Source organism: Silene latifolia, chromosome 2, assembly GCF_048544455.1.
Source record: "Silene latifolia isolate original U9 population chromosome 2, ASM4854445v1, whole genome shotgun sequence".
Taxonomy (NCBI): domain Eukaryota; kingdom Viridiplantae; phylum Streptophyta; class Magnoliopsida; order Caryophyllales; family Caryophyllaceae; genus Silene; species Silene latifolia.
In genome coordinates, this window is record NC_133527.1 from 93159166 (window position 1) to 93185795 (window position 26630).

The following is a 26630-nucleotide window of genomic DNA, read 5'->3' on the forward strand; positions in this document are numbered from 1 at the left end:
GCGAGGAATCGCCATGGACCCTCAGTCTCTTGATGCCAAGTGTGATGGCTGCTTGTAGGCCGATGAGACATGCTTCATATTCAGCGGCATTGTTGGTGACGGCAAAGTCTAGCTTGACCGAGATCGGAACATGTTCTCCCTCCGGTGATATTAAAAGGATTCCTACCCCGAAGCCTCTCAGATTAGATACACCGTCGAAGTATAGGTCCCATGCATCGTAATCGGCACAAAGGATGTCTTCGTCAGGAAGTGACCATGTGTCGGTCGTTGTATCTTCGTTGACGGTATTTTCTGCTAGGAAATCGGCAACTGTTCTTCCCTTGATAACCTTGAGGCGTACAAACTTGAGATCAAACTAAGACAGCATAAGCGTCCAGCTAGACAGCTTTCCGTTTTGTACGGGTTTTTCGAAGATGCATTTGACCGGGTCCATCTTGGAGTAGATGTTGATTGTGTAGCTGAGCATGTAATACCGCAGCTTCTTTGTTGACCATACTAGGGCAAGGCATGTCTTCTCCAGTTGGGTATACCTTGTCTTATACTCAATGAACTTTTTGCTGATGTAGTAGATGGCTCGTTCTTCGTTGCCAACTGTTTGTGCTAACATTGCTCCCATGGCTGTGTTGGTAACAGTCAGATATAGGGATAAAGGAATCCCCGGTTGAGGAGGCATAAGGACAGGAGGTTTGGATAGGATTTCCTTTATCCTGTCGAAGGCCTTTTGACAGTCATCGTCCCAATCGGTGTGATCGGAGGCGCGAAGTTTCTTGAATATTGGCTCACAAATCATAGTGAGCTTGGAAATGAAGCGGCTGATGTATTGGACTGACCGAGAAATCCTCGAATCTCCTTCTCGTTCCTAGGCCGAGGCATTTGCTGAAGGGCTTTGATTTTGGTTGGGTCAATCTCAATGCCTCTTTTGCTGATGACATGTCCCAAGAGTTTTCCGGAGGTGATTTCGAATGCACACTTCTGAGGATTTAGTCTCATGTTATATTTCCGCAGACGGGCAAAGAATTTCCAAAGGGCGTCGATGTGGCCGTCCCGTTCTCTTGACTTGACAATCATGTCATCGACGTACACCTCTACCTCCTTATGTAACATATCATGTAGGAGAGTGGTAACGGTTCTTTGATAGGTTGCTCCGGCGTTGATGAGGCTGAAAGGCATGACCATGTAGCAATATGTACCCCACTGTGTAGTGAATGCTGTCTTGTGCATGTCTTCCTCAGCCATTTTAATCTGGTTGTACCCAACATACCTGACCATGAATGATAGGAGGGCATGTTCGGCGGTGTTGTCCTCCAGAATGTCAACATGTGGCAAAGGGAAGTCGTCCTTTGGACTCGCCTTATTCAGATCCCTGAAGTCGACGCAAACCCGAATTCTTCCGTCCTTCTTTGGTACGGGCACAATGTTGGCCACCCAATCAGAGTATTCAGACACCTTGATGAAACCGGCCTTGAACTGTTTGTCTACATCTTCCTTGATTTTCAGGGCTCATTCAGGACGCATCTGGCGTAGCTTCTGCTTCACGGGTTTAGCTCCGGGCTTAATGGTTATCCAGTGCTCTGCAATTTCCCTGTCAATCCCAGGCATGCCTCTGTACGACCAGGCGAATACGTCCTTGTATTCGTGGAGGAGGTCAATGAACTGTTGTCTTTCGGATGGGTCCAGGGTTGTCCCTATCCTTATTTCTTGAGGTGTGTCGTTGGTTCCTACGTTAATAGGTTTGGTCTCCTCAATGATGGGGGTTCTGGTTTCCCGTTTGTCAAATTCTTTGGCTAGGTGAGGTGGTTAGTCACTCAAGTCAAATTCCTCATAGTTATTCAGAATTGCATTGCAGTAAATTGAGACGAGTCATAAGCAAACTTAGTGTTCATTAAGTTGACACAAGCGAAAAGCTCGGAAAGGACAGACATTTCGTGGTCAGTCAGAGGCGACACAACAGAGGAGGTGGCCCCTGGAACAGGCTCCCGTTTGTCACCTTTCATGGGAGTGGGGGTGACCCTAGCAGACTCGGCCTCTGCATCAGCCATGACTTTGTGATAGAACAGTGGGAAAGGGACCTTGACTGGGACATTATGAGTGTTAGGAGCTATGATGGACTCTGACTCCAACTCAGACTCAGATTCAGATCCTTCTTCGTCTCCCTCCTTGAAAATAGGGCCCTCTCCAGTTGTGATTTTGAGAATTCGGCCTTGGCGATCAGTCCACTTGACGGTCCTCCTCCAGCCTTGGGTAGCTTTCTCCGGGTCAGTGTTGGAGATTAAGGCGGTTGGGTCAAATTGATTGTCCTTCAGGGCGATGTTGATAATGTCCTTATAGTCGAGGTGCTTGAGGTTATCCTCCCCAAAGAGGAGTGTGACAACTTGTCCATCGAGGCATGACGACGGCTTAGACTCGGTTGAAGCAGCTTCAGTGTTGTTGGGGATGAAGTAGCAGTCCTGGAAGACTTCCACACTCGGGTACCTAGCCTTGGCCACAGAGTCATAGATCGGCTCCGGAAACCATGGTAGAGCTCGGACTCTCCCTCGGGGACAAAGTATCCATTGAGAGTCAGATGATAGGGACGGAGGATAACCCTATGCTTCTTGCGTTTTCGGACTAGGAGGTTCATCTCCTGGATATCTTCATCAGTAGGTTCAAATCCCAGCCCGAAGGGAATGTTGGGGACCTTAGCCCGTTTCAAGGGAGGTAAGGTGCTCTTCAGGGGATTGAGGGGCAAACCCGGGAAGTAACCCTGGCGCATCATGATGCGGTTGACTGTGAGGTTGGCAAACGGGTCACAATCAATGGGTGTTGATTCATCAGTTATGGCATTCACAGCTTGGAATCCCCACATTTCATTATAATCCTCCTCAATGGCTTAGGAGGCTATTCCCTTTCTCATGACAGCTTTGATCGGGGAAGCAGGAATTGTGATTGTTTTCCCATTGAAGGGGACCCGGATTTTCTGGTGGAGAGTCGAGGTAACTGCCTTGACGGCGTGAATCCAAGGACGTCCCAATAGCATATTGAAAGAGCCGTCGATGTCGACCACATGAAAACTGGTTTGCCTTTCCAGTGGTCCGGATGCGACAATCAAAGTGATAAGCCCGGCGACCTTGCGACGAGTGCTGTCATAGGCGCGTACTCCTTGATTTGTCGGGACCAAATAAGCTTCCTTAATACCCATCTTGTGAGTAGTCTTGAGAGGAATGACATTCACCGTGGATCCGTCATCTACGAGGACAATGGGTACATTTTTCTTGAGGCAGTGTACGGTGATATACAGGGCCAGGTTATGATTGGCTCCGAACGGAGGGATATCCTTGTTGGGGTTGGTGTCCTTAACAGTTAGTGCAAGGACTTATAAACCTCTAAAAGGATCAAAGGGCATACCTTTGGTATTATTATCAGTTGATCCACGTTTATCAATAACGGTTGGCTTGCTAGATAAGTTTGACGTTATTGTCATACAGATGGCGGTGATCAACTGGTCCCTAAAAGTCACACCTATAGGATACGTTCGAGAGATGTGACGGTATGAAAATACAGTCATGTAGATGCCAAATTTGACTAACCAGTTAGTCCGAGTCATTTGACTAGTAATTAGTCAAAATGTGATGTTGAGATATTATATTTAATACGGATTAGATATCATGGGCTAAGGCGAATTAACCAGTTAATTCGTAAAATTAAATATAAGCGTTTTATATTTAATTAATGTATATTGAATTAATTATACAATATCGTCTTTGTCGGACATGTATTAATACTTCAACTAACCCGTGTTATTAGTTGATGTTTTAATAGCCGATAACCGATGACGATTTATAATAAACCGCGTCATATACATTTAGCAATTTATGAGCCGGTCCACGAGGTAAAATTAAGAGGAAGTGGAAGCCCACTTCCCCATGCAAACCCACGGCTGGCCGAGGTTAACAAAAGGAGAGACTCCCTCTCCTTTTGACCGAGACAATTTCATTTTACGAAAAACTAGGGTTTTGGAGACATTTTCTCTCGAAACCTAGATCTCACATCTCGAAAACCTCACATCGGTTCTCCCAATATATTGCAAAGCAATCGGAGAACACCATCTAGCACAAGGGCATATCTCGGACAAGTCTTGGGTGCAACAATTAGGAGGGAATCTCGTTTGATTTCTGTTCTTTACGCCGTGCATCAAAGGACCCGAGGTTGATTCTTTATACTTATCGTTTCATTGCTGTATTTACATTTTATGATAATAATTCACATGCTATATTTACGTTATAGTCCTAAATTTAGAGGGTCTTATACGGATATTACCCCACAAGTGGTATCAGAGCGAGGCCACATAAATTTTCATTGTGATTTTTCATAAAAACGATTTTGAAACGATTGTTTTATCTCGAAAATCGTGCCATGTATACACGGCTGCTTTTTGAAACCGTGACATGTTTTTACACGGTTGTTTTGTGTGATTTTCGTTTTGTTCTTTTACATATTGTTGTTTTATGCAGAGACTATAACAATATGTCAAGTTTTGTCAATTGTTAAAATTGTTTTGATGCGTTTTTGATCAAAATTGCAATTGATTTTGTCTCGACAATCTGTTTTCACGAGGGTTTTGTATTTTCAGCCACGTTTGCATTCGATCGAGCGTATTTCTACTCGATCGAGTGTCATTTCTGTCTTGTTTTTGCTCGATCGAGTCCCTGCCGTACTCGATCGACCCCTTTCAAAACCCCACTGCTCGATCGAGTTGTCCTCGTACTCGATCGAGCATATTTGCTGATAAAAGTACTCGATCGACCACCAGTTTAGTCGATCGAGCACTTTCTGTTTGGCAACCCTCTCGATCGACTTGCGATTCGATCGATCGAGCCCTTTTTGTTTCCTCGATCGAGCACTTATGTCCCTGGATCGAGGGATTTCTTTTCCGCGACTTTGAAAATTTATTCTTTTGTTTTAAATTTTCGTTTGGCCTTAATATGTACATTATACGGATATTGTACACTCGCTATGATTGTGAAACGGTTCACCACGTACCATTAAGTTATTTTAAAGCGTATTTAAAGTAACGGACTGTATAAGATTAAAATTAAATTGATAGAAGCGGTTTTATCACATGAATTTTAATCATTAAAAGGTGGTTTGGATAAATTTCACATAATTACGGAATTATGTCACGAATGAATTTGTTTTTAGTTGATGCATTTTATTTATCGTTTTTGTTGAATGCCTTGAATGCCTTTTATTACGTATTTATTTATTTTTGCAAACGGTTGTAACTTAGTGTGGCCTTAGTAGAACGTGTTACCGTAATGATGGAACACGGTCTTGGTTGTATTTTGAGATCTCGTATCTCCGTTTTGGATTTTTCACTTGTAATTACAGTTTTTAATTAGAATGTAATTAGGTTTATATTTTGTAATTTTAATTGTAATTTTTGAGAAGACCAAAGACGGAGACCAGATGCTAACTCCCGCTAACTGGATCAAGATGGAACAACAAGACAAGCTTCTTGGGTCCAACGGTGGATTCCAAAGTTGTATTTTGTTCTTTTTATTAGGATAGGCCACACTAGGAAATTTTATTTACGTATTGCATTTATTTATTTATTTTCATGTAACGATAGATTGCATCATATTCCGCCTAAAAACCAAACCACCTAATTATTGCATGAAAACTGACACATATAGAGGTCACGAGTTAGTTTTCATTGACATTCTCATGTCACACGTTTTTAAGCCATCACCCAAATTGATTCATTCACGCAGACGCTAGTTATTCGTTCACTTAAAATGAATTATGATTAGGTTGATGGGATCTTCCTCGTATAAACAAAAATTGAGAACGGTCTTTATAGGTCAAACTCCAATGAGTCCCTTCTTTGTCGGTAGGCATAATATGACCCCTTCTACGTCGGGTAAGTTGGAACCGATTGACCTATTTTATCTCAACACTATGGTCACTCGTACGATCCTGTGACTATGGTGGACTATAGATAGGATTTACGGAAATCTATCGACCAAGAGTTCTTCCGGAAGAATTAGCTAAACAGTTGGCTTATCAATTTACAGAAATTGAGTCTTGGGATCACTTGTATCATTCTTGAGGGAGATCAATTATGCAAGTGCGAGAGTCTACATGTTTAAAATGAATTTTAAAATAGACTTAAATCACCTCGATGAGTTGCTTATTTCGTTTTGTTTTTCTTTCTTTTTCAGTGTAGATCACGTTTTATTAAACTGCAAATAACAAATGGCTGGTTCTACTGATAACCCAATGCCAAGTGCCACATTGGACCGTGAGTCCTGGCTTCGGATCTACATGAATCAGATGAATCAGTCTACTCGACTGAAGAATGATGGATCAAACTTCGCGGATGGGAGGCGGCATTACGGAATCTTTGCCGCCGCGACGACGGAAGCTCAAATATCTATTAGAGCCCATCCCGGCAAACCCAGGTCCCACGGCTAGAGCTGCTGAAATCACCAAGTTTAATGATTTCTGTATGGAAGCGGGTGCGATTAAAAACGTACTCATTTTTGCAATGGAACCCAATTTGCTGAAACGCTTCATAGCCCATGGTGCGAACAAGATTTTCACCACGCTCACCAAGGAATTCTCGAAAGCACCGAGAATCGTGACCTATGAGCATACCACTCGCTTCTTTGATGCGAGACTCCAGAAGGGCCAACCAGTTAGCCCACACATTCTCAGCATGATTGAGAATGTCGAGAAGCTGGAGACCTTTGATTGTAAGATCAGCGAGAACATTGTGATCGACCGCATTCTTCACTCACTCCACGATGGTTATTCGCAATTTAGAGCGAATTACTATATGAATGATTTGAAGAAAACTCCCCATGAACTGCACTCCCTCCTTGTACAGACCGAGAAGGACATGAAGTTCAGTGGGAGCATGAAACAGGATGTTCTCGTTGTGACAAACAAAGGAAAGGGTAAGGGCAAAGCTCAGGCAAACCTAGCAGTAGGTAAGGCGAAGTTCAAGAAGTCGGGTTCAGGTAAGAGTGGGCCTGGTGAGTCGAGCACCTCATCAGGCACGACAAAGAGCAAGAATGAAAACATGGAATGCCATCATTGCCACAAGACTGGGCATTGGAGACGCACATGTCCTGTTTATCATGAGGACTTAAAGGCAGGTCGTGTTAAACCTGTTGGTAAGTCTTCCTCTTCTTCTACTTTTATTCATATGATTGAGATTAACCACGCAAGTTACGGAACTTGGGTACTTGATACTGGTTGTGGGTCTCATCTGTGTAATCATGTGCAGGGCCTCCGAAATCTCGAACCTCTCGCAAAGGGTGAGGTTGACCTGCGTGTCGGGAATGGAGCAAGAGTGCCTGCCGTCTCGAGGGGAACATATGTGATCCAGCTTCCTAGCGGATTTGAGTTATCATTATATGATTGCTATTATGTACCCAGTCTTTCGAAAAACATTATTTCGGTTTACGCACTTGACAAACTTGGTTTTTCATTTGTAATTGAGAATAATACTTGCATTTTCTCTTTACACAATATGATTTATGGCAAGGCAGTCTCCATGAATGGAATTTATGTTTTAGATCAGACCACCGAAATATTACACGTAATGAATAAAAAGTTAAAGGTTGGTGACAAAGATCAAACGTATCTATGGCACTGCCGTATGGGACACATAAATGAGAAACGCGTAAAACAACTCATTAAACATGGAGCTATCTCGGCCTTTGATTTTCAATCATTTGGCACGTGTGAATCATGTCTCATCGGTAAGATGACTCGGATTTCCTTCAAAGGTGTTGGAATGCGCGCTGCTAACCTATTAGGACTCATACACACGGATGTATGTGGTCCTATGTCAATCACCGCACGAGAAGGCTATAGGTATTTCATCACTTTCACGGACGATTTAAGTAGATATGGCTATGTCTACTTAATGAAGCACAAAAGTGAATCCTTTGAGAAATTCAAGGAATACCAGAATAGGGTACAGAACCTATTAGGTAGGAAGATTAAAACACTGCGTTCGAATCGTGGTGGCGAGTATCTTTCTCACGAGTTTGATCAGCACCTAAAAGACTGTGGGATTGCCCTACAGTTAACTCCACCTGGAACACCTCAGTTGAATGGTGTGTCCGAACGGAGAAATCGAACACTACTTGATATGGTTCGATCCATGATGAGTCACACCTTGTTGCCTGACTCGTTATGGGGTTATGCTCTTATGTCAGCTGCTCTAATACTTAACCGAAGTCCGTCTAAAGCTGTTGACAAGACTCCATATGAACTATGGAAGGGAACGGTCCCTAACTTGTCCTTTAAACGGGTTTGGGGCTGCGAGGCTTATGTCAAGTGGAGACACGAGGATAAGCTCGGCCCGCGATCGGTCAAGACATACTTTATAGGTTATCCTAAAGGAACACTTGGTCATTACTTCTATTCGCCAACCGAACAACGTGTTTTTGTTGCGGCTAGTGCGACATTCTTAGAGAAGGAATTTCTTGAGAATGCAAAGAGTGATAGAACCTTCGACCTGTCGGAGATTCCAGAACCAAACACCGAGCAACCATTGGAGGAACCTGTTCCTTCAATCCCGGCTGCGGTGAATATTCCTGAGGAACCTAGGAGGTCGGGAAGAGTCTCTATTCCTCCAGACAGATACATTGGTATGGTCGAGGAACATGACATAGATGACGTTCTACTCTTAACGAGTAGTGAACCCGCAACCTATAAAGGTGCCATGACTAGTTCTGACTCAAAGCTATGGCTTGAGGCCATGCAATCCGAGATGGACTCCATGTATGAGAACAACGTGTGGGATCTTGTTGACTTACCTGCTAAGGTTCGTCCCCTTCAATGCAAATGGCTTTACAAGATAAAGCATTCAGTGGAAGGTCAACAAGATATCTACAAAGCACGACTAGTTGCTAAAGGTTTCACACAAGTGCCAGGTTTGCACTACGATGAGATTTTTGCACCCGTAGTCATGCTGCGTTCCATTCGGATTATCTTAGCGATTGCCGTTTTTCATGACTATGAAATTTGGCAAATGGACGTGAAAACCGCCTTCTTAAACGGCTTTTTGGAGGAAGAGTTGTACATGGTACAACCCGAAGGTTTCATCGATCCACAACATCCTAAGAAAGTATGCAAACTTAAGCGTTCCATTTATGGACTTAAGCAAGCATCTCGGAGTTGGAATCATCGCTTCAACCAAGTGATTAAAGAAAATGGATTTACTCGATCGGTCGAGGAACCATGTTTATATATCAAGTCGAGTGGGAGCAAGATTGTCTTCCTAATATTGTATGTCGATGACATACTCCTGATTGGGAATGACATACCTCTCTTAACTTCGGTGAAAGTATGGTTGAAAAACCATTTCCGGATGAAAGATCCGGGAGAGGCACAAAAAGAATTCTAGGCATCCGTATCTATCGAGATAGATCACGACGGATGCTATCTCTCGATCGAGTCTTACATAGACAAAGTCCTAGAGAGATTAAGCATGACTAACTCCAAGAAGGGGTTTCTTCCTATGGCTCCAGGGGTGCATTTGAGCAAGTCTCAGTCACCAGAGACACCGGAAGAGAAAGAGCGCATGACACGGATTCCTTATGCTTCGGCTATAGGATCAATCATGTATGCCATGATATGCACACGTCCGGACGTGGCATATGCATTGAGTATGACAATTCGATTCCAACAAAGATCCAGGTGAACCACATTGGCTGGCTGTCAAGAACATTCTTAAGTACCTACGGAGGACTAAAGATTGGGCATTGACTTATGGAGGCGATCAAAAGCTATGCGCAACCGATTCTGCAGATGCTAGCTTCCAAACGGATCGAGATGACTCGAAATCTCGGTCTGGATTCGTTTTTACTCTTAATGGCGCTGCGATCGGTTGGAAGAGTTCGAAACAAACTGTTACAACAGATTCTACGACTGAGTCCGAGTACTATGCCGCGTCTGAAGCTGACAGAACTGTTACAGCAGATTCTACGACTGAGTCCGAGTACTATGCCACAATCCTCGTCAGAGAAGACGACTGGGTTGTTCAGATCAGGGGCATCCCTTGTCATATGTGCCACTATTTCTTCTGGGGAAGAGGTGGAGGGCACGGTTAACTTTCCCAAGGCCTCTACCAAAGCCTGTCGATGCTCAAAGGACGTTGCGATCAGTTGCCAGATTGAGATTTCGGCTTTTGCCTTCTGAAGCTGCTTGAGGATTGAATTTTCAGGAGCCTTCGGATGAGTGTCTACTTCCGGGACGACTTAGTCATTCGTTGTTGGAACAACCGTCGGATTGTTCGGGTTCTGATAGGGGCGTCCGGACCGGGTGAGGTGACCGATGTCTTTCGCCCGTTTCTCTTTCTCTGGGACAAGGTAGACATCCTCAACGTCGTCTCTCTAAATGCCGTTGATCTCGGAGTCTCGAAGGCACCTTGGAGGGGTATTCCTTGGTGGGCAGTTCTGTTAGGTTCATATACCTATTATTAGACTCCTCTAATAATAAACTAATTAAGTTGTTAATTATTTGTTCTTTAGATCTAGTGTATGCATAACAACATGAAAGATTTATAAGAAAAACAATGTCCCTTACATTGCTATATGGTTCGAAATATAGGGCACAAGTAAGGTCACCTTCCTTCACTTGTTCTTGAGCATAATATGCTGGATGATCTTCTAAGTTCCCAAGTATTGAAATCCTCCTTAAATTGCACCCAAGACTTACCCTTAAACTAGTATACTAATTAACTAGATTATTATACTAGTATCCTTAAAATGTATTCTAATATTGTTATTATTACTACACTAGTAACCTTATTTTAATTATAGAATGGATGAACAATTTATTGTATTCTAAAACTTGTTTAGAGAGAAGTGGGAGAATATAGAACAATCTTTGCATGTGCTGTTGTATGAATGAATAATTGGTAGTAGAGAACAAATCTCTTAAGGGACAAAGGAGGGGAAAACCGGTTGGGGGCAAGGGCTAGGTGCCAAAATTGGCATCTTGCTTTTTACTTTTGGTCTTCTCAATATCTTAGGTGTGTAAGCTAGTGTGCACTAGCCATGATGATTGTAACACCTCCATACTCCAAGTGCCTTACTAGAACCACTTAAGGCATGGAAGTGCTACCATCTCGGTTACTCGAGGCAATGATAATCATAAGACAATAAAGAAACGTACTTTAAAAGTAAACATAGTTTAAGTGATTACATGATCAAAACCAAAACTGATAAACTAAAATACAAGGTTCTCGGACGGTCTCTTAAAACTATCAAAGCTACAAAACACCGTCGACACGAAAGACTTCTAATCGCCACGTGATGACTCATCCCAAAGAATCTCATACGCGTCATATCATACCGCTCAATAATCGCTCACCACCCCCGAATGGATCACCACGAGTTTTTAAAACATTAAACGGGTCGATACTAATCACACAATTTATATAACCAACAATGCAAGAAACAACACAACTCAAACAATCACACAATCACCCACACCAATCAATCTCCGTCACCGATCGTCCACTGGACCCGACCACCGCGGGGGGAACCGCAGCCGTACCCACCAAATCCCCGCTCATCATACGAGCGATAACCCTGTCCCATTAATGTGCACATCCCCTCCCGTGGCGGGTTCCACGGAGGGCGAAACTAGGGCGTGAAACCACTCCCGCAAGTGACTCCACTCAGCCGAGAACGCATCTCGAGAACCAGAGACAAACAATCACAACCATCAACAACAATCAATCAACAACCGTCATAAAACAAATACGATAATAATCAGCAATTACACAACACCAACAATGCATTATGGGACTAAGACTGAGTAGGGAAACCCTACCTGGAAAGCATAACACAATCAGAAGATTTCACAGCTGATATCAAAACGCTTCCTCTACGGATCCTCCTCCTAACATACAAAAATATAATCACTACCAATCATACAAAACAACAAAACCCCCAAATCCCCATATTAGGGTTTAATCAACTTTAAGGAAACATTATAAAAACGGTACGTAGGTCTTACCCTCGACGCAAGGATCACAAAGGTATCAAGAAAGGTAAAAACCGACCTTCCAAGCTCCGGGATTTTCCAACAATGCGATTAAAGCGAATGACGTAGTTTGAGTTCTCTTTTCACATTAATTAGGTTCTAAAAAGTGTTTAAAGAACAATGACGGAAGTAATATATACTCAAATCGCATTATTAACAAAACCCGAGAAATCATCCCCCGTAAACCGGCTACTCGATCGAGTAGGTAAGGTACTCGATCGAGTGCCCCCTTACTCGATCGAGTATCCACGTTACTCGATCGAGTACCCAACAGGTCAAAAACTATTTTAAACTGCAACTCACCCTTACTCGACAGAGTAAGGCCTACTCGATAGAGTACCCAGAGACTTATAAATACGTAGTATTACAGTCTTCCCTCTTTAAAAAGAACTTCGTCCCCGAAGTTCAACCCATACATAAAAACAAACATACTAACTTGGTCAAGACGCAACAAAGCTACTAAGAACTCAAAACAAAACCCCAACTTATAAAACATGAAACCATGAACCCTTAACACCAACTCCACCAACTATTCCTACCTTCCCACATCGCTCACGATGTCGTATCAACTACATCTTAAACTTTCCTGACACTAACTTCATACACTAACAACTACCATCCTCTAACGCTGCTAGCTCCATAATATATCATCCACTACCAAATCCAAAATCAAGACACTCATAGACATCAAACGGAATGTTACATTCTAGCACCCTTAAAAGGAACTTCGTCCTCAAAGTTTACTCACACTCATAACCTCATCATCCAACTGTCAACACTAGTGAAATATTCTCACACTCCTAAACATCACACTACTACAAGCACGGCCATGGCCTTTTAACAACATCAACCACAAAATATACAACTTCATTCTTTATGCTACACCAACACTCTACTGTGAATATACTACCATATGCACAACTATCAAAATCTCTTTCATCGCATCCTACTCCTCTTAAGATAAATGTTACGTCCTCGTAACTCACTAATACTATATCCTTAGTTATATCTTCTCATTATTCTCATCACCATCACATGTCATAGATAACCACCTATACTCTAAGCACTCGCCATGCATATATCCAAGGCTCTCTTACTTAAAAAATTCTCATACTTTAATTCACTCGTCACACCCCTAACCTGTACCTCAAAATCTTTAGCTTAACCCAAAACTTCAACTTTTCCACATTACCGCAATACGACATACCTCTCTATATAAACTATATAAAACTCCCATCGTCAAAAGCATAACTCACGATCCACACTTGTTACGTACACTCACACTAGCTCCTCAAGTTCTTTTCTTTCATTACCACAAAACTCATACATCACTTAACATGACACCAAATCCTAATACCCTGCACTCACTATCTCAACAAAAGATTATGAACCACATGCCGCTTTCAGATCATTATAACACATGTTCCACGAATCACTTGCCGTGACTATGACTACTGATGCCTCATCTTAAAACAAGATCAAAATTACTGTAACAACTTCTCACAACTATGTCCCATCAACAGAATGTCACTATACCATGACAACAACGAAAACATATACAACTCTCTTTCATATCATACTCTACCCTCATTCCAAAATATAACTGGTAAGAAACATCAATAAACAAAACAACTGTCTATCTCGTATAAATCAAACTCACAGAAGCCACATCGGACAAAACAACAATTTATGTGTAATCGGTATGTACTTTCGAAACTCGAGTCATAAACATTCCGCCTACTCCACCACAACCGGTGACGGCATCGCAACACCGCCACCAATGAACCCACACCGCGGCGAAAATACCCGCATCACAACACTAAATACTGTGCCCGGATCACCACCCGAGGCACCACAACCACATCGATAGTCATCACAACTTACACTATCCCATAAGCACTGACTCAACATAACTTCTCGAACAAGAAAAACTTACTCAAATCCACTTTACTAAATCACAAAGCAACATATTATATGAATTAAACAGATAATAACCTCATGAACATCATCCCCTTACCACATAACGGAATAACATATATCATGAATATATACAAGTATAACCAGTCATGCTAGATCAATCAAATGATTACTTTTTTAATATCATTCAATTAAATTACCGTGTCCAACATATATCACAGAACATTCAGATAACAGCTTTATAACTATCACACCATACCACTTCCCGTGAGGTCAGAACCTCGCACAAACATTTATACACATCATAGACCCGTAATCACATCCACCTAGTCAGTCCTGATCACGTAAGTTACCACTCGATAAAGGTTACCATCGCCGAGCTTAACTCATATGCCCCTCATAACATATTCCCCCATTCGCATAACCATCACCTCATGCCAAGTATAACCATACCATTACTATTCAACTATTAGCACCCGCCTCATCTGACGACATCATATACTTCCTTACAACCATACATATCAATCCGGCCTCTTCAAAATCAACCTCATTAGAATTGCTACCTTCCTAATATACCATCACCCTTAACCACTAGTCGCAAACCATAACACTACCACTGTCCGGGCATCAAACCTCTTACACTCATCTCTAAACATCACGATTTCTTTCCTATCTGTGGTTAACATCCTAAATAACGAACATCAAATCCATCAACAACATTACCTCAACATTCTTCCCAATACTATCCTTAATTGTATAGTCACCCGACTCACCACCAAAATCTCATATCATGCAGATATTCTACCAACTTCTTACACCCTTAATTCCTAGAAACTCATGATTAATCATGTTGTTCTGAAACTTCTGTATAACCATTAATTTACTTACTCTTGATAGTATCATACATCTCGACGATTCCTTACTTTTATGTCACATAACTCCGGTCAACATTTTCCTAGTTTTACTTCCTCATTCTTTTCTTTTACACTTGACAAAATCAATTAACTATTCAACTCCTTATCGCTTCTACCTAACTCTTTAGTGTTCCAGTTACTTTCCCATTGCTCCAAGACTCACATCTCATTATTTTATATCGATATCATCTCACTCTTTCTTACCATGGATCTTCTCTTATAATGCTATCACTCACACTTGCCACTAATCTATCCATAAAATCAACGTTTAATGTTCAACAATTGCATCTCCCTTTTTACATCTCTAGAAATCAAAATTCCTTTCATACCGCTAATTGTCAAGGAAATCCCACAATAGTTTCACCTCTTAATATACCAAATCTCCCAAACTCACTCACTGTCTACAAATCAACCTCGCGACATGTCTCCACAAAGTTCGCTATATACCACTCTTCTCAACCCCTTTAAAACGAACTTTCACTATGTATATTCTTAACCCACACGACTCCTAACCATCTCCCTCCATAATTATTTACACATCTCAAGTTGCCACTATCCACATCCTTACTCTCAATCCTTTCATTCTCACGTTCTTTAGACTCACATCATCCCTTGCCCATATTCACTTACTTTTACGTTACTCAATACACAATCATATCACTCATCTCATCTCATCTCAGAAAACATCCTCTATGTCTCAATTAAGCCATAACGATCTTCCTTTTCTTTTTCCACTATCTATCGCAACCACATATAACTCATGTCCTCCCACCGAATTCATACTCACCACAGGTGCCACTCACTACACCACAAGATTGGGTAACTTACGCGTCAAGACCGACATACATGTAAAACATTGCATAAAGAAGCAAAATAACACCTTTGAATTAAACATAATATGCAACGAAGTCAAAAAATAGGCATATGACCCAAAACAGGGGTCACTAGATCGAGTACAGGCCACTCGATCGAGTAAGGGACTTACTCGATCGAGTAAGTGAAGATCAGAAGCACGTAAAACAAATCACCAGGGCTACTTGATCGAGTAACTAACGTACTCGATCGAGTGCCGCCTACTCGATCGAGTACCAAGGTGACAGTTGGATGATGAGGTTATGAGTGTGAGTAAACTTCGAGGACGAAGTTCCTTTTAAGGGTGGTAGAATGTAACATTCCGTTTGATGTCTATGGGTGTCTTGATTTTGTATTTGGTAGTGGATGTTATATTATGGAGCTAGCAGCGTTACAGGATGGTAGTTGGTAGTGTATGGAGTTAGTGTGAGGAGAGTTTATGATGTAGTTGATACGACATCGTGAGAGATGTGGGGTGGTAGGAATAGTTGGTGGAGTTGGTGTTAAGGGTTCATGGTTTCATGTTTTATAAGTTGGGGTTTTCTTTTGAGTTCTTAGTATCTTTGTTGCGTCTTGACCAAGTTAGTATGTTTGTTTTTATGTATGGGTTGAACTTCGGGGACGAAGTTCTTTTTAAGGAGGGATGACTGTAATACTACGTATTTATGAGTCTCTGGGTACTCTATCGAGTAGGCCTTACTCTGTCGAGTAAGGGTGAGTTGCAGTATAAAATAGTTTATGACCTGTTGGGTAATCGATCGAGTAATGTGGATACTCGATCAAGTAAGGGGGCACTCGATCGAGTACCTACGCATTTCTCAGCACTATCTAGTTTTCGTAAAACAGCCATAACTCACTTATTTCTTGGTCGATTTGGGCGTGTGACCTATCGTTAGAATCGTAAAAGAGCAAGTTATCACCTCCAATTAGAATCACATTAAAATCATTTATACATCTCAAGTTATAACTGTTTAAAGACAACCTCTTTATAATCGAAAAACATAACTACTTAATTTTACCTCCAAACAACTTAAACGACAACATGGTAAACAAAAACAACCTAATACTCATAAAACCAGTAGTCCCAATCACATGTTACTATTTTCGAAAGCAAAGCAACAACATTCATCATGCAAATAATTTATTTAACTTGTCAATCATGACTTACCCACATGCTTTTATTCTATCACTTTTCGTAAACAAAACATACTCATACATTACAAATCCTATTTCCATGTTACTAATACAACAATATTACAAATATACTTCGTCACCTAAACACATTCATAATCACAAAATTCATATTCTCGTGCAATTGCCACTCCATCTTTTCCAATCAATTCATCCATTTCCACCACATTCTTCATACAACATATACATATGAACCATAGTAGACATGTATAAGAAATCATTATATAAAATTACACAAACAAAATTATATATAATCATATCAAATATGAACTACTTCCTTTTTCCACCACATTACTCATCATTCTCATACACTTTTCTAACAATTCCAACCAACATTGTAAACCAACTATCATGCAACATGCTTTCAATCAACAACATACGAAATCACATCATCACCATCTTTTCTACACATTCCCCATTATCCGCATACGTACACCCACTGATTCATGTCACACATCACTATATAGATACACAATTCACAAGATAAACACATAGCGATCCCGACTCATAAACCATGGTGACCGGTTCAAAATTGTAGGGCGAGTTCGCGACTTTAGGACGTCTCCCAAGTCTTTGCATTAGCTCCTACAACTTCTACCCCGGGTTCATTTTAATTGACTCCCTATGTTCATTGGATTCATTGGTTACAGGTTTCAGGATCGTCGCTCTGATACCATTTTGTAACACCCCCATACTCCAAGTGCCTTACTAGGACCACTTAAGGCATGGAATTGCTATTTTGTAACACCCTCATACTCCAAGTGCCTTACTAGGACCACATAAGGCATAGAAGTGCTACCATCTCGGTTACCCGAGGCAATGATAATCATAAGACAATAAAGAAACCTACTTTAAAAGTAAACATAGTTTAAGTGATTACATGATCAAAACCAAAATAATAAATCAAATACGGGGTTCTCGGACGGTCTCTTTAAAACTATCAAAGCTACAAAACACCGTCGACACGGCGGAAGACTTCTAATCGCCACGTGATGACTCATCCCGGCTATCCCATACGCGTCATATCATACCGCTCAATAATCGCCACCACCTCCGAATGGATCACCATAGTTTTTAAAACATTAAACGGGTCGATACTAATCACACAATTTATATAACCAACAAGACAAGAAAAACAACACAACTCAAACAAATCACACAATCACCCACACCAATCAATCTCCGTCATCGACTGTCCACTGGACCAACCCTGCCAGTAGGAGACCGCAGTCGTACCCACCAAATCCCCGCTTATCATACGAGCGATAACCCTGTCCCATTAATGTGCACATCCCCTCCCGCGGCGGGTTCCACGGTGGGCGAAACTAGGGCGTGAAGCCACTCCCGCAAGTGACAACACTCAGCCGAGAACGCATCTCGAGAACCAGAGACAAACAATCACAGGCATCAACAACAATCAATCAACAACCGCCATAAAACTAATACGATAATAATCAGCAATTACACAACACCAACAATGCATTATAGGACTAATACTGAGTAGGGAAACCCTACCTGGAAAGCACAGCACAATCAGACGATCTCACAGCTGATATCAAAACGCTTCCTCTACAAATCCTCCTCCTTTCATACAAACATATAATCACTACCAATCATACAAAACAACAAAACCCCCAAATCCCCATATTAGGGTTTAACCAACTTTAAGGAAACAACATAAAAACGGTACGTAGGTCTTACCCTCGACGCAAGGATCACAAAGGTATCAAGAAAGGTAAAATCTGACCTTCCAAGCTCCGGGATTTGCCAACAATGCGATTAAAGCGAATGACGTAGTTTGATTTCTCTTTTCACAGTAATTAGGTTTTAAAAAGTGTTTAAAGAACAATGACGGAAGTAATATATAATCAAATCGCATTATTAACAAAACCCGAGAAATCATCCCCCGTAAACCGGCTACTCGATCGAGTAGCTAAGGTACTCGATCGAGTACCCCCTTACTCGATCGAGTATCCACGTTACTCGATCGCGTACCCAACAGGTCAGAAACTATTTTAAACTGCAACTCACCCTTACTCGACAGAGTAAGGCCTACTCGATAGAGTACCCAGAGACTCATAAATACGTAGTATTACAATGATGTTTAATTTATCCCATAAAATAATGTCATCCTCACACCCATAATACTCCCTCCATTCGGTCCATATGTCATAAAATGGACTACCATTTTATTTTGTCAATTTGTCAACTGTCACACAATATGTCACATGTAGTATATTACATGTTATTAATTAATTTTAATGCATATTTATCACATAAATATCATTTTACAAATTAATTAAATTACATCCAACAAATTGACTAATGATACTTGATCATATAAATAAAATGGGTCATATAATTATAATTCACAACATCTTGTAACTATAATCAACAATTCACTGTTATCTCTATTGTTTCTCAAACAATAATCAATTTTAGTAACAAAGCATTTTTCTTACTAAAATAAATCTTATTTAATCCCATTACAATAAGATATCAATATTCTCTCTCACAAGTAAATTGTTCACTTTTAAGGATTTGATCACTTTGTATCGTCATACAATTAATCAATTTATCCATTAAGGGAATTGTCCTTTAGGTGTGACCTTAAGGGATCAACTGATCACCACCGTCACACGACAGTAATGTCAAACTCTTGTCAGCCAATCATTACCGATTAATGACGATCAGTTGATTATATAATAAATCATCCCTCATGTATTCTTTATATGAGATTTAATTATGATATTAAATCATGTGATCGTACTATTGTCGAGGACACATTTCCCAACAATCTCCCACTTGTCCTAGACAAGTGTGCGTCACCATTTCTCTTGTCCTATTACAATCTCCCACTCAATGCAAGGTGTCTTGCAGGTCATACTTACACTTGATCATATCTTGAGTGGTTTTCTTGATCTGGAGATTAACTGTCTGGCCGGAATTATCTATCATAGATATCTTCCGAGCATGGCCACGTATTTCCAGTTAACTACTCCTCGAGTGGCCTTGAGATTTCAAACAACCGTGACAAGGGGTGGACAATTCCTATCGCCCTATTCCTTTCGTTTAGCCACAGTCCATCATAACCCAAAATATACCCAGTTTGACCTCATTTACGAAATCGTAGAGTATAAATCAAAGCTAATCAGAAGTTGTGCCAACTTGGGCGAATAGTCTCTAGTCAAAAGAATTGACTCAATAGAATACTATAGTAGCTCTTGCCACGACCAGGCTTTATGAATTACCAGAACTCTATAAGCGATCACTGCCTGACAGAGTGTCCCATAGAGTCTGCCTATGTGATCGACAGTTATCCCATATGACTCTATGGCACTTGAACTTGCCATCAATCGCATCACACTCTAGTCACTTCGAGACGTCACCTCATATAAGTAACTAGGGGCGAATACCATGGGTAGATACCCAGTATCTGCTGAGACTCCAACAAACACCCGATGATTATCAGAATACAACATGTTTTGGAATCGCGGCGTTTGATCGACATTTTGTGTACAACTTTACGTCGGAAAACTTAAAATGATATCGAAAATAAAATATTTCAAAACATTTCAAAAATACCTGGAGTGTTTAATGCACGGCGACGGGGTCACAATGACACTAACTAGAGACAAAACCGACACCAGACCAAAAACCGACTCAAAAATTCAAATCCCGACTCCAACAACGAGTCAAACCGAGTCAACCACAAAAAACAAACATTTCAAACCTTCTACCTTAAGTTTTCCCGGATTCATGGATGGTCAAGTACCAAACATGTGACTACAAAACCTAGGATAGAACAAATAATGATTGCGTTTGTTGTGAAAGTGGCAACACTACTCGAAGAACCGCGACGTGGCTCGTGCCTCTTTGAGCAGCCCAGGTGGCCACATTGCTCAAAACTCACACAACCACTCATTCTCCTATAAATACCTCTCAAATGCCACCCATTTGGGAGTTACATGAGCGTCCGCCCTCTCTTTTCTCCCTTAAAATTCTCGACTCGACTTCTTAAGTCACAATCCGACGCGTATTTACGACCCCACCGATCGTAAACACGAGCCTTACACATTGTTTGGTACCGTCATCATGCATTAAACCACTTGACCGACCATTTCGACCACTACAATATCACTAAACTTTTAAAACACTCTTTTTACTTACCAAAACGGTTTTAAACCGAGTTTTTTCCGATCAAACGAGTTATTACACTTACGTCGGTCACTCGCCATAACCAAACATATAAGTATGAGGGTGTAAAAATCCTCTTTTATTATGTTTTCATTTGCTTCAGGACTCTAACATGCTAAAACATGCATAACATGAACCAAAACATGGAATAAACGAGCCAAAACTGATTTTTGGTCTGAGACAGAAGCCCCTTAGGTCGCCAACTGGCCCGCGCCTAAATGGGGTGCTCAGACCAGAGATCAACCGTGTTTGTTCTCGTCATTTTCCTTTAATCCATCTCCATATTTGTAATCGGTTTTCACCATTTCAAGTATTTTCAAACCATTGTTATTTTATTTCACATGTTTTAACAATAAAACATTTTTCACCCTTGGTTCCTCATACCATGACGGTTAAATCCGTGTTTCGGTGATAATATTTTGTTAATGACATTTAGAATGTATTTTAAAGCCTTTTATTTCATTTCTTTACATTTTCAAACAAACATATTAGTCACCAACACAAAGTCATCCTTGGTTCTACATACCATGCCAGATTTTAACCCGGGTACGATGACGAGTATCGACTAATAACATTCAAATGGACTTAAAACAATTAGTCCACAATCCTTTTCAAAACTATTCATGTCAAGTTTGTCAAACCGAACTCGACACCGAATATTATCAAAATAATGATGATTATTCGAGTCTAGTTCTTCAAATCAACAAATGTGGTCTAAACGACCCCTTTAAATCAAACCGGGTTCAAATACCCATTTTCAACACGTTTTATAACATTTTCTAAAAGGTCAGAACACGGCACATAAACCGTGGGCTAACCCACGCCTAAACAGGCTCTCCATTTCTCACTTTCAAAACCAGAGGGAGGCCCCTTACACCGCCGGCTGGCTCGCGCCTCATATAGCCGTCTGGTACAGGGCCTGTTCCCGTCCAACATTAGTCTAGGACGATCTCGACTCCGGTTAACCCGGATATAAGACGGATCAGATGACTATTTGATTATCCAAAACCATATTTGCAAAATGCCATACTAATAAAAATGGATCACGTTATGCACCCTAAACCTAATACGGTAAATGGATGTTTAATTTCCGTCTTGCATGCAAATATACCATTAATCCAACTCGACATCTTATACTTGATACTTGGATTAAATCAACCGACTTAGAAAGCACTCACATGTTAGGTTTAAATCATTGGATGCACATTCATGCATTTAAACCATTTTATCAACTTTTGCATTCAACCAACTAAGATCGATCAGTAGAGGCCGCTAAATGCGGGGGGGATTGGGTGTCTGATTAAAGGGCTTCCCAATACGTACCTTCACCTCTTACTCAGAAACTTTGGATAGTGGACGACCTTATCCAGGGCGTACGAGAGTCATTCTAGAGATAGGATGCTAAAGAGGGACGATTTCCTTATCTTTAGTACCTATGTAAAACGCTGCTTTGTGCTTCAATTTGACCGAGGTATAAAGTGTAATTCGAACGGGTTCCAGGCATCCCACAAATGCTTGGTGGCGACTCCGAACATCTCTAATCGTTTCGAGACCCTTACCGTGACAAAACCGACCGATCTAAAACGATCCGGTCGAAAGCATTTTTACGCCGCCGAGCATAGCTTTCAAAAAAGACCTCTATACGTCCGCAGATTGGCCTGGCGTGTAGGTGGCTATGTCCACAGATTGGCGACTCCGCTGGGGATAACTAGGACACTTACGTCTTTGTGATCCCTAGATGGTGAGACTCGAACGAGGTCTTTGTTGGAATGCACTATTTGAAATTACGGTCATGGTCGGGTTTTCTTGTCCGGGCCCACAACCTAACCCTTTTCGACCAATTGGCTCGTTTCGTCGGCGTGAGTTTTCTTATCCCCGCGTTTCGAATCCCGATTGAGTCAAGCATACCGTTGACGTTACACAATTCTGTTTCGTCAAAGAGCTTTCATCACTTTCGAGCACGAGGCTAGGGCACCCTCCTTACACATTTTGTTTGGATTGGTATCTCTCTCGCAAATCGGGGTTTGATTGCTTGGTGTTTAACCCTTCCTTTTAAGCAAAAACCCGTGTCAGCATATTGCATAAAATAATGAAACTGTGAGTGCTTATGTGCTATCTGATCATAAGTCCTTCCGTGTCATTTTCAAACTTTCAAAAAACACTCTTTTCGCGCCGTTATAATGGCCATTTCAAACCTCGGTCTTCCGCCGACCGTTGCACGCCTTTCTAGGCCGTCGTAATGACGATTTTCAAACCTGGTTTTTATAACCATTTCCAACACGCCTTTCTAGGCCGTCGTAATGACGATTTTCAAAACCCGGTTTTTATAACCATTTCAACACGCCTTTTTAGGCCGTCGTAATGACGATTTTCAAACCCGGTTTTGTATAACCATTTCAAATATTCTTTTTACGCCGTTATAATCGCCGCGTCTAGACACGGATTTTAACCCGTTTCACGTCGACAATGGCTCTTTCGAAACCCGAGAAAAGCACCCGCCCTTTTCTCGAGACACTTTCGGGATCCCGAGGACCATGCACCGTCCCCGAGACCCCCTCAAACCTTTCAAACTCGATTTTCAAAACATACAATTTTGAATTTCAAAAAACCGTCTTGGGAAACGTTGCACTGTTTTCCGAGCCGACTAAAACTCAAACCGTCTTTTGCAAATAAACTTAAGGCAACCCTTTCAACTGATCGACTTGCGGAGATCTCTACCTTCGGAAGCTGCCCATTAAAGCGACAAACGAATCTTTTTGAAAATTTCTATTTTCGAAAACTTCAGTCCACCATTCCAGCTCCGCCTCGTGTCTATCGAGTCAAAGCAAACGTAATTATGGGTCTTTACTTATGAGTCGTCTAACCACGAGACCCGTCCAATGGCGTCACGCCGTCATGTTGGACTCGTGTCAAAAGTTCGGTCAAACACCGTCACGTCATAAATCGAGTCAGCACCGAGGGACCACACACGGTCGCCCCGTCTTGTCGAGTCGGATCTTTGTCTCGTCCTTTGTTTTGTCTGCGTTCAGTCTTGGAACCGTGTCGGATTGAGTTGTAATGTGAGCCGTTTTTCTGCCTTAGAGCCATGGCCCCGTCTTCAGCTTCGTCCAACAACAACAATGATAACAACAGAGATGTCACAACTGATCGCTAGCCACCCTTACCGCTCTTAAGGTCACCCTGGATCGCGTCGAGACCCGTATCGACGCCCGAGAACAAGGAAATGGGGAACATAATACCCCACCTCGATCAAAACGATAAGAGATCAAACTCTTGGAAGAACAGCTCCTAGCCCGGGGTAACAATATCTATCTTGAGAACAACCGAAGGTTCGAACCTGTTGGGGACCAGTTACCTGACAACTTCACCCTGACCGATGTGCCTAAGTTCAAGGGAGTGGAGGACCCACTCAACCATATCCGTGCTTTCAAGGACTACATGGCCATTAAGAGGGTCAAACAGGAGCTTTTTACCCGGATCTTCCCATCCTCCTTGGAGCCGATTCCTCGCCAATGGTACTACTCCTTGGACCCGAAATACCTTACTACTTAGGATGAGATCGCAGTTGAGTTTGCCAAACAGTATGCCGACAACGTCGAAATCCAGGCCAACACCCATACTCTCGACGTGTTAACCCAAAACGACAAGGAAGGGTTCACTGAGTTCCTAACCCGTTGGAGGAGGGTGAGTACTCAATTGGTCAGTAAGCCGAGTGAATCAAATCTGGTGGAAAAATTTGTCATCAATCTCCGGCTGGTTTATGCCAACCTACTGAGGTATCGGAATATCAAAACTTTTCAAGATCTGCAGATTCTGGGGACGCGTATTGAGGACGACCTCCGAAAGGGTGTCTTAGCCAAGACCACTGGCAGAGGTTACCAGGGATACACCTCAACCGGATCTCGTCCTTACGGTCAGACAAACAAGATTGATGAGGTTAACCTCGTCGAACCATCTGCTAAGAAAACTGATCGCCCCCAAAGAGTGTTCACCAACATAGGGTCGACTTATGCAAGTGCCCTGAAAAGGCTCATGGACTAGGGGAAGCTACAACCGATCGGACCCACCCCGGATCCGACCGATGCCAAGAAGTCCCGATTCTGGAACCCCAACGCCTACTGCCAGTATCATCGAGGGAAGGGGCATGATACCGAAAATTGCTTCAAACTCAAGCACCTCATTCAAGACATGATTGAGAAGGGAGGTTTGCCTATACCCCCACCAACTAAATCGAATAACAAGACGAATCCTCTGGGAATTCACGCCATCTCTGACGATGAGCCGACCCTAGACTGCTCTCACCTCATCCTGCCAATTGACGACGAGGTGAATGCTTTGGAAAAGGATCCTTCAGACGTAGTGTTTGTGTTTAGTGTTGCCACTATGCTTACTATGTTTCAGCAAGTTGAAGAGGCCATAGCCAGCCTCTCTGAAAGAATCACCCGACTCGACGACGCCTACCGTCGACTCATCTTCAATCCCCTAACACCGCGCCCAAGGGAGAATTCCCCAAGCATTCAAAAATACCCACCCCAGGATGGATTGCTCCCGCGACCATTCAGGCATAGACCTCACGAAAATCACCCTCAAAATAACTACCCTCAAAATAACTACCCCCATAAAAATTGCCCTCACAAAAATATTCCCCACATGAACTACCCGCCGAGGAATACCCCTCCAAGGTATCCTCGAGACTCCGAAATTAACGGCATATGGAGGGATGATGTTGAGGATGCCTATATCCTCCCAGGGAAGGAGAAGCGGACGAAAAAAAATCGGACATCTCACCCGGTTCTGGCGTCCCTATCAAAATCTGAACAATCCAACGGTCGTTCCAACAACGAATGACGAAATCGTCCCGGAGGTGGACACTCAACCAAAGGCCCCCGAGAAATCAATCCTGAAACAGCTCCAGAAGGCAAAAGCCGAAATCTCAATTTGGCAACTGATCGCAACGTCTTTTGAGCATCGACAGGCCTTGCTGCAGGCCTTGGAAAAATTAACCGTGCCCTCCACCTCTTCCCCAGAAGAAATAGTGGCGCACATGACGAGAGACGCCCCTGATCTAAACAACCCGGTCGTCTTCTCCGACGAGGACATCCCTCCGTTCGGAGCCAATCATAACCTGGCCCTGTACATTACCGTACAATGCCTCCAGAAAAATATACCAATAGTCCTCGTGGATGACGGTTCCGCCGTGAATGTCATTCCTCTCAAAACTGCCCACAGGCTGGGTATCAAGGAATCTGATTTGATTCCAACGAATCAAGGAGTACGCGCCTACTATGGCACTCATCGCAAGGTCGCTGGGCTAGTCACTTTGACCGTCGCAACCGGACCATTAGAAAGACAAACCAGTTTTCAAGTTGTCGACATCGACGCGTCCTTCAACATGCTCCTTGGGCGTCCCTGGATTCACGCCGTCAAGGCGGTCACATCAACTCTCCACCAGAAGATCAGGGTCCCCTTCAACGGGAAAACGATCACGATTCCCGCTTCCCCAATCAA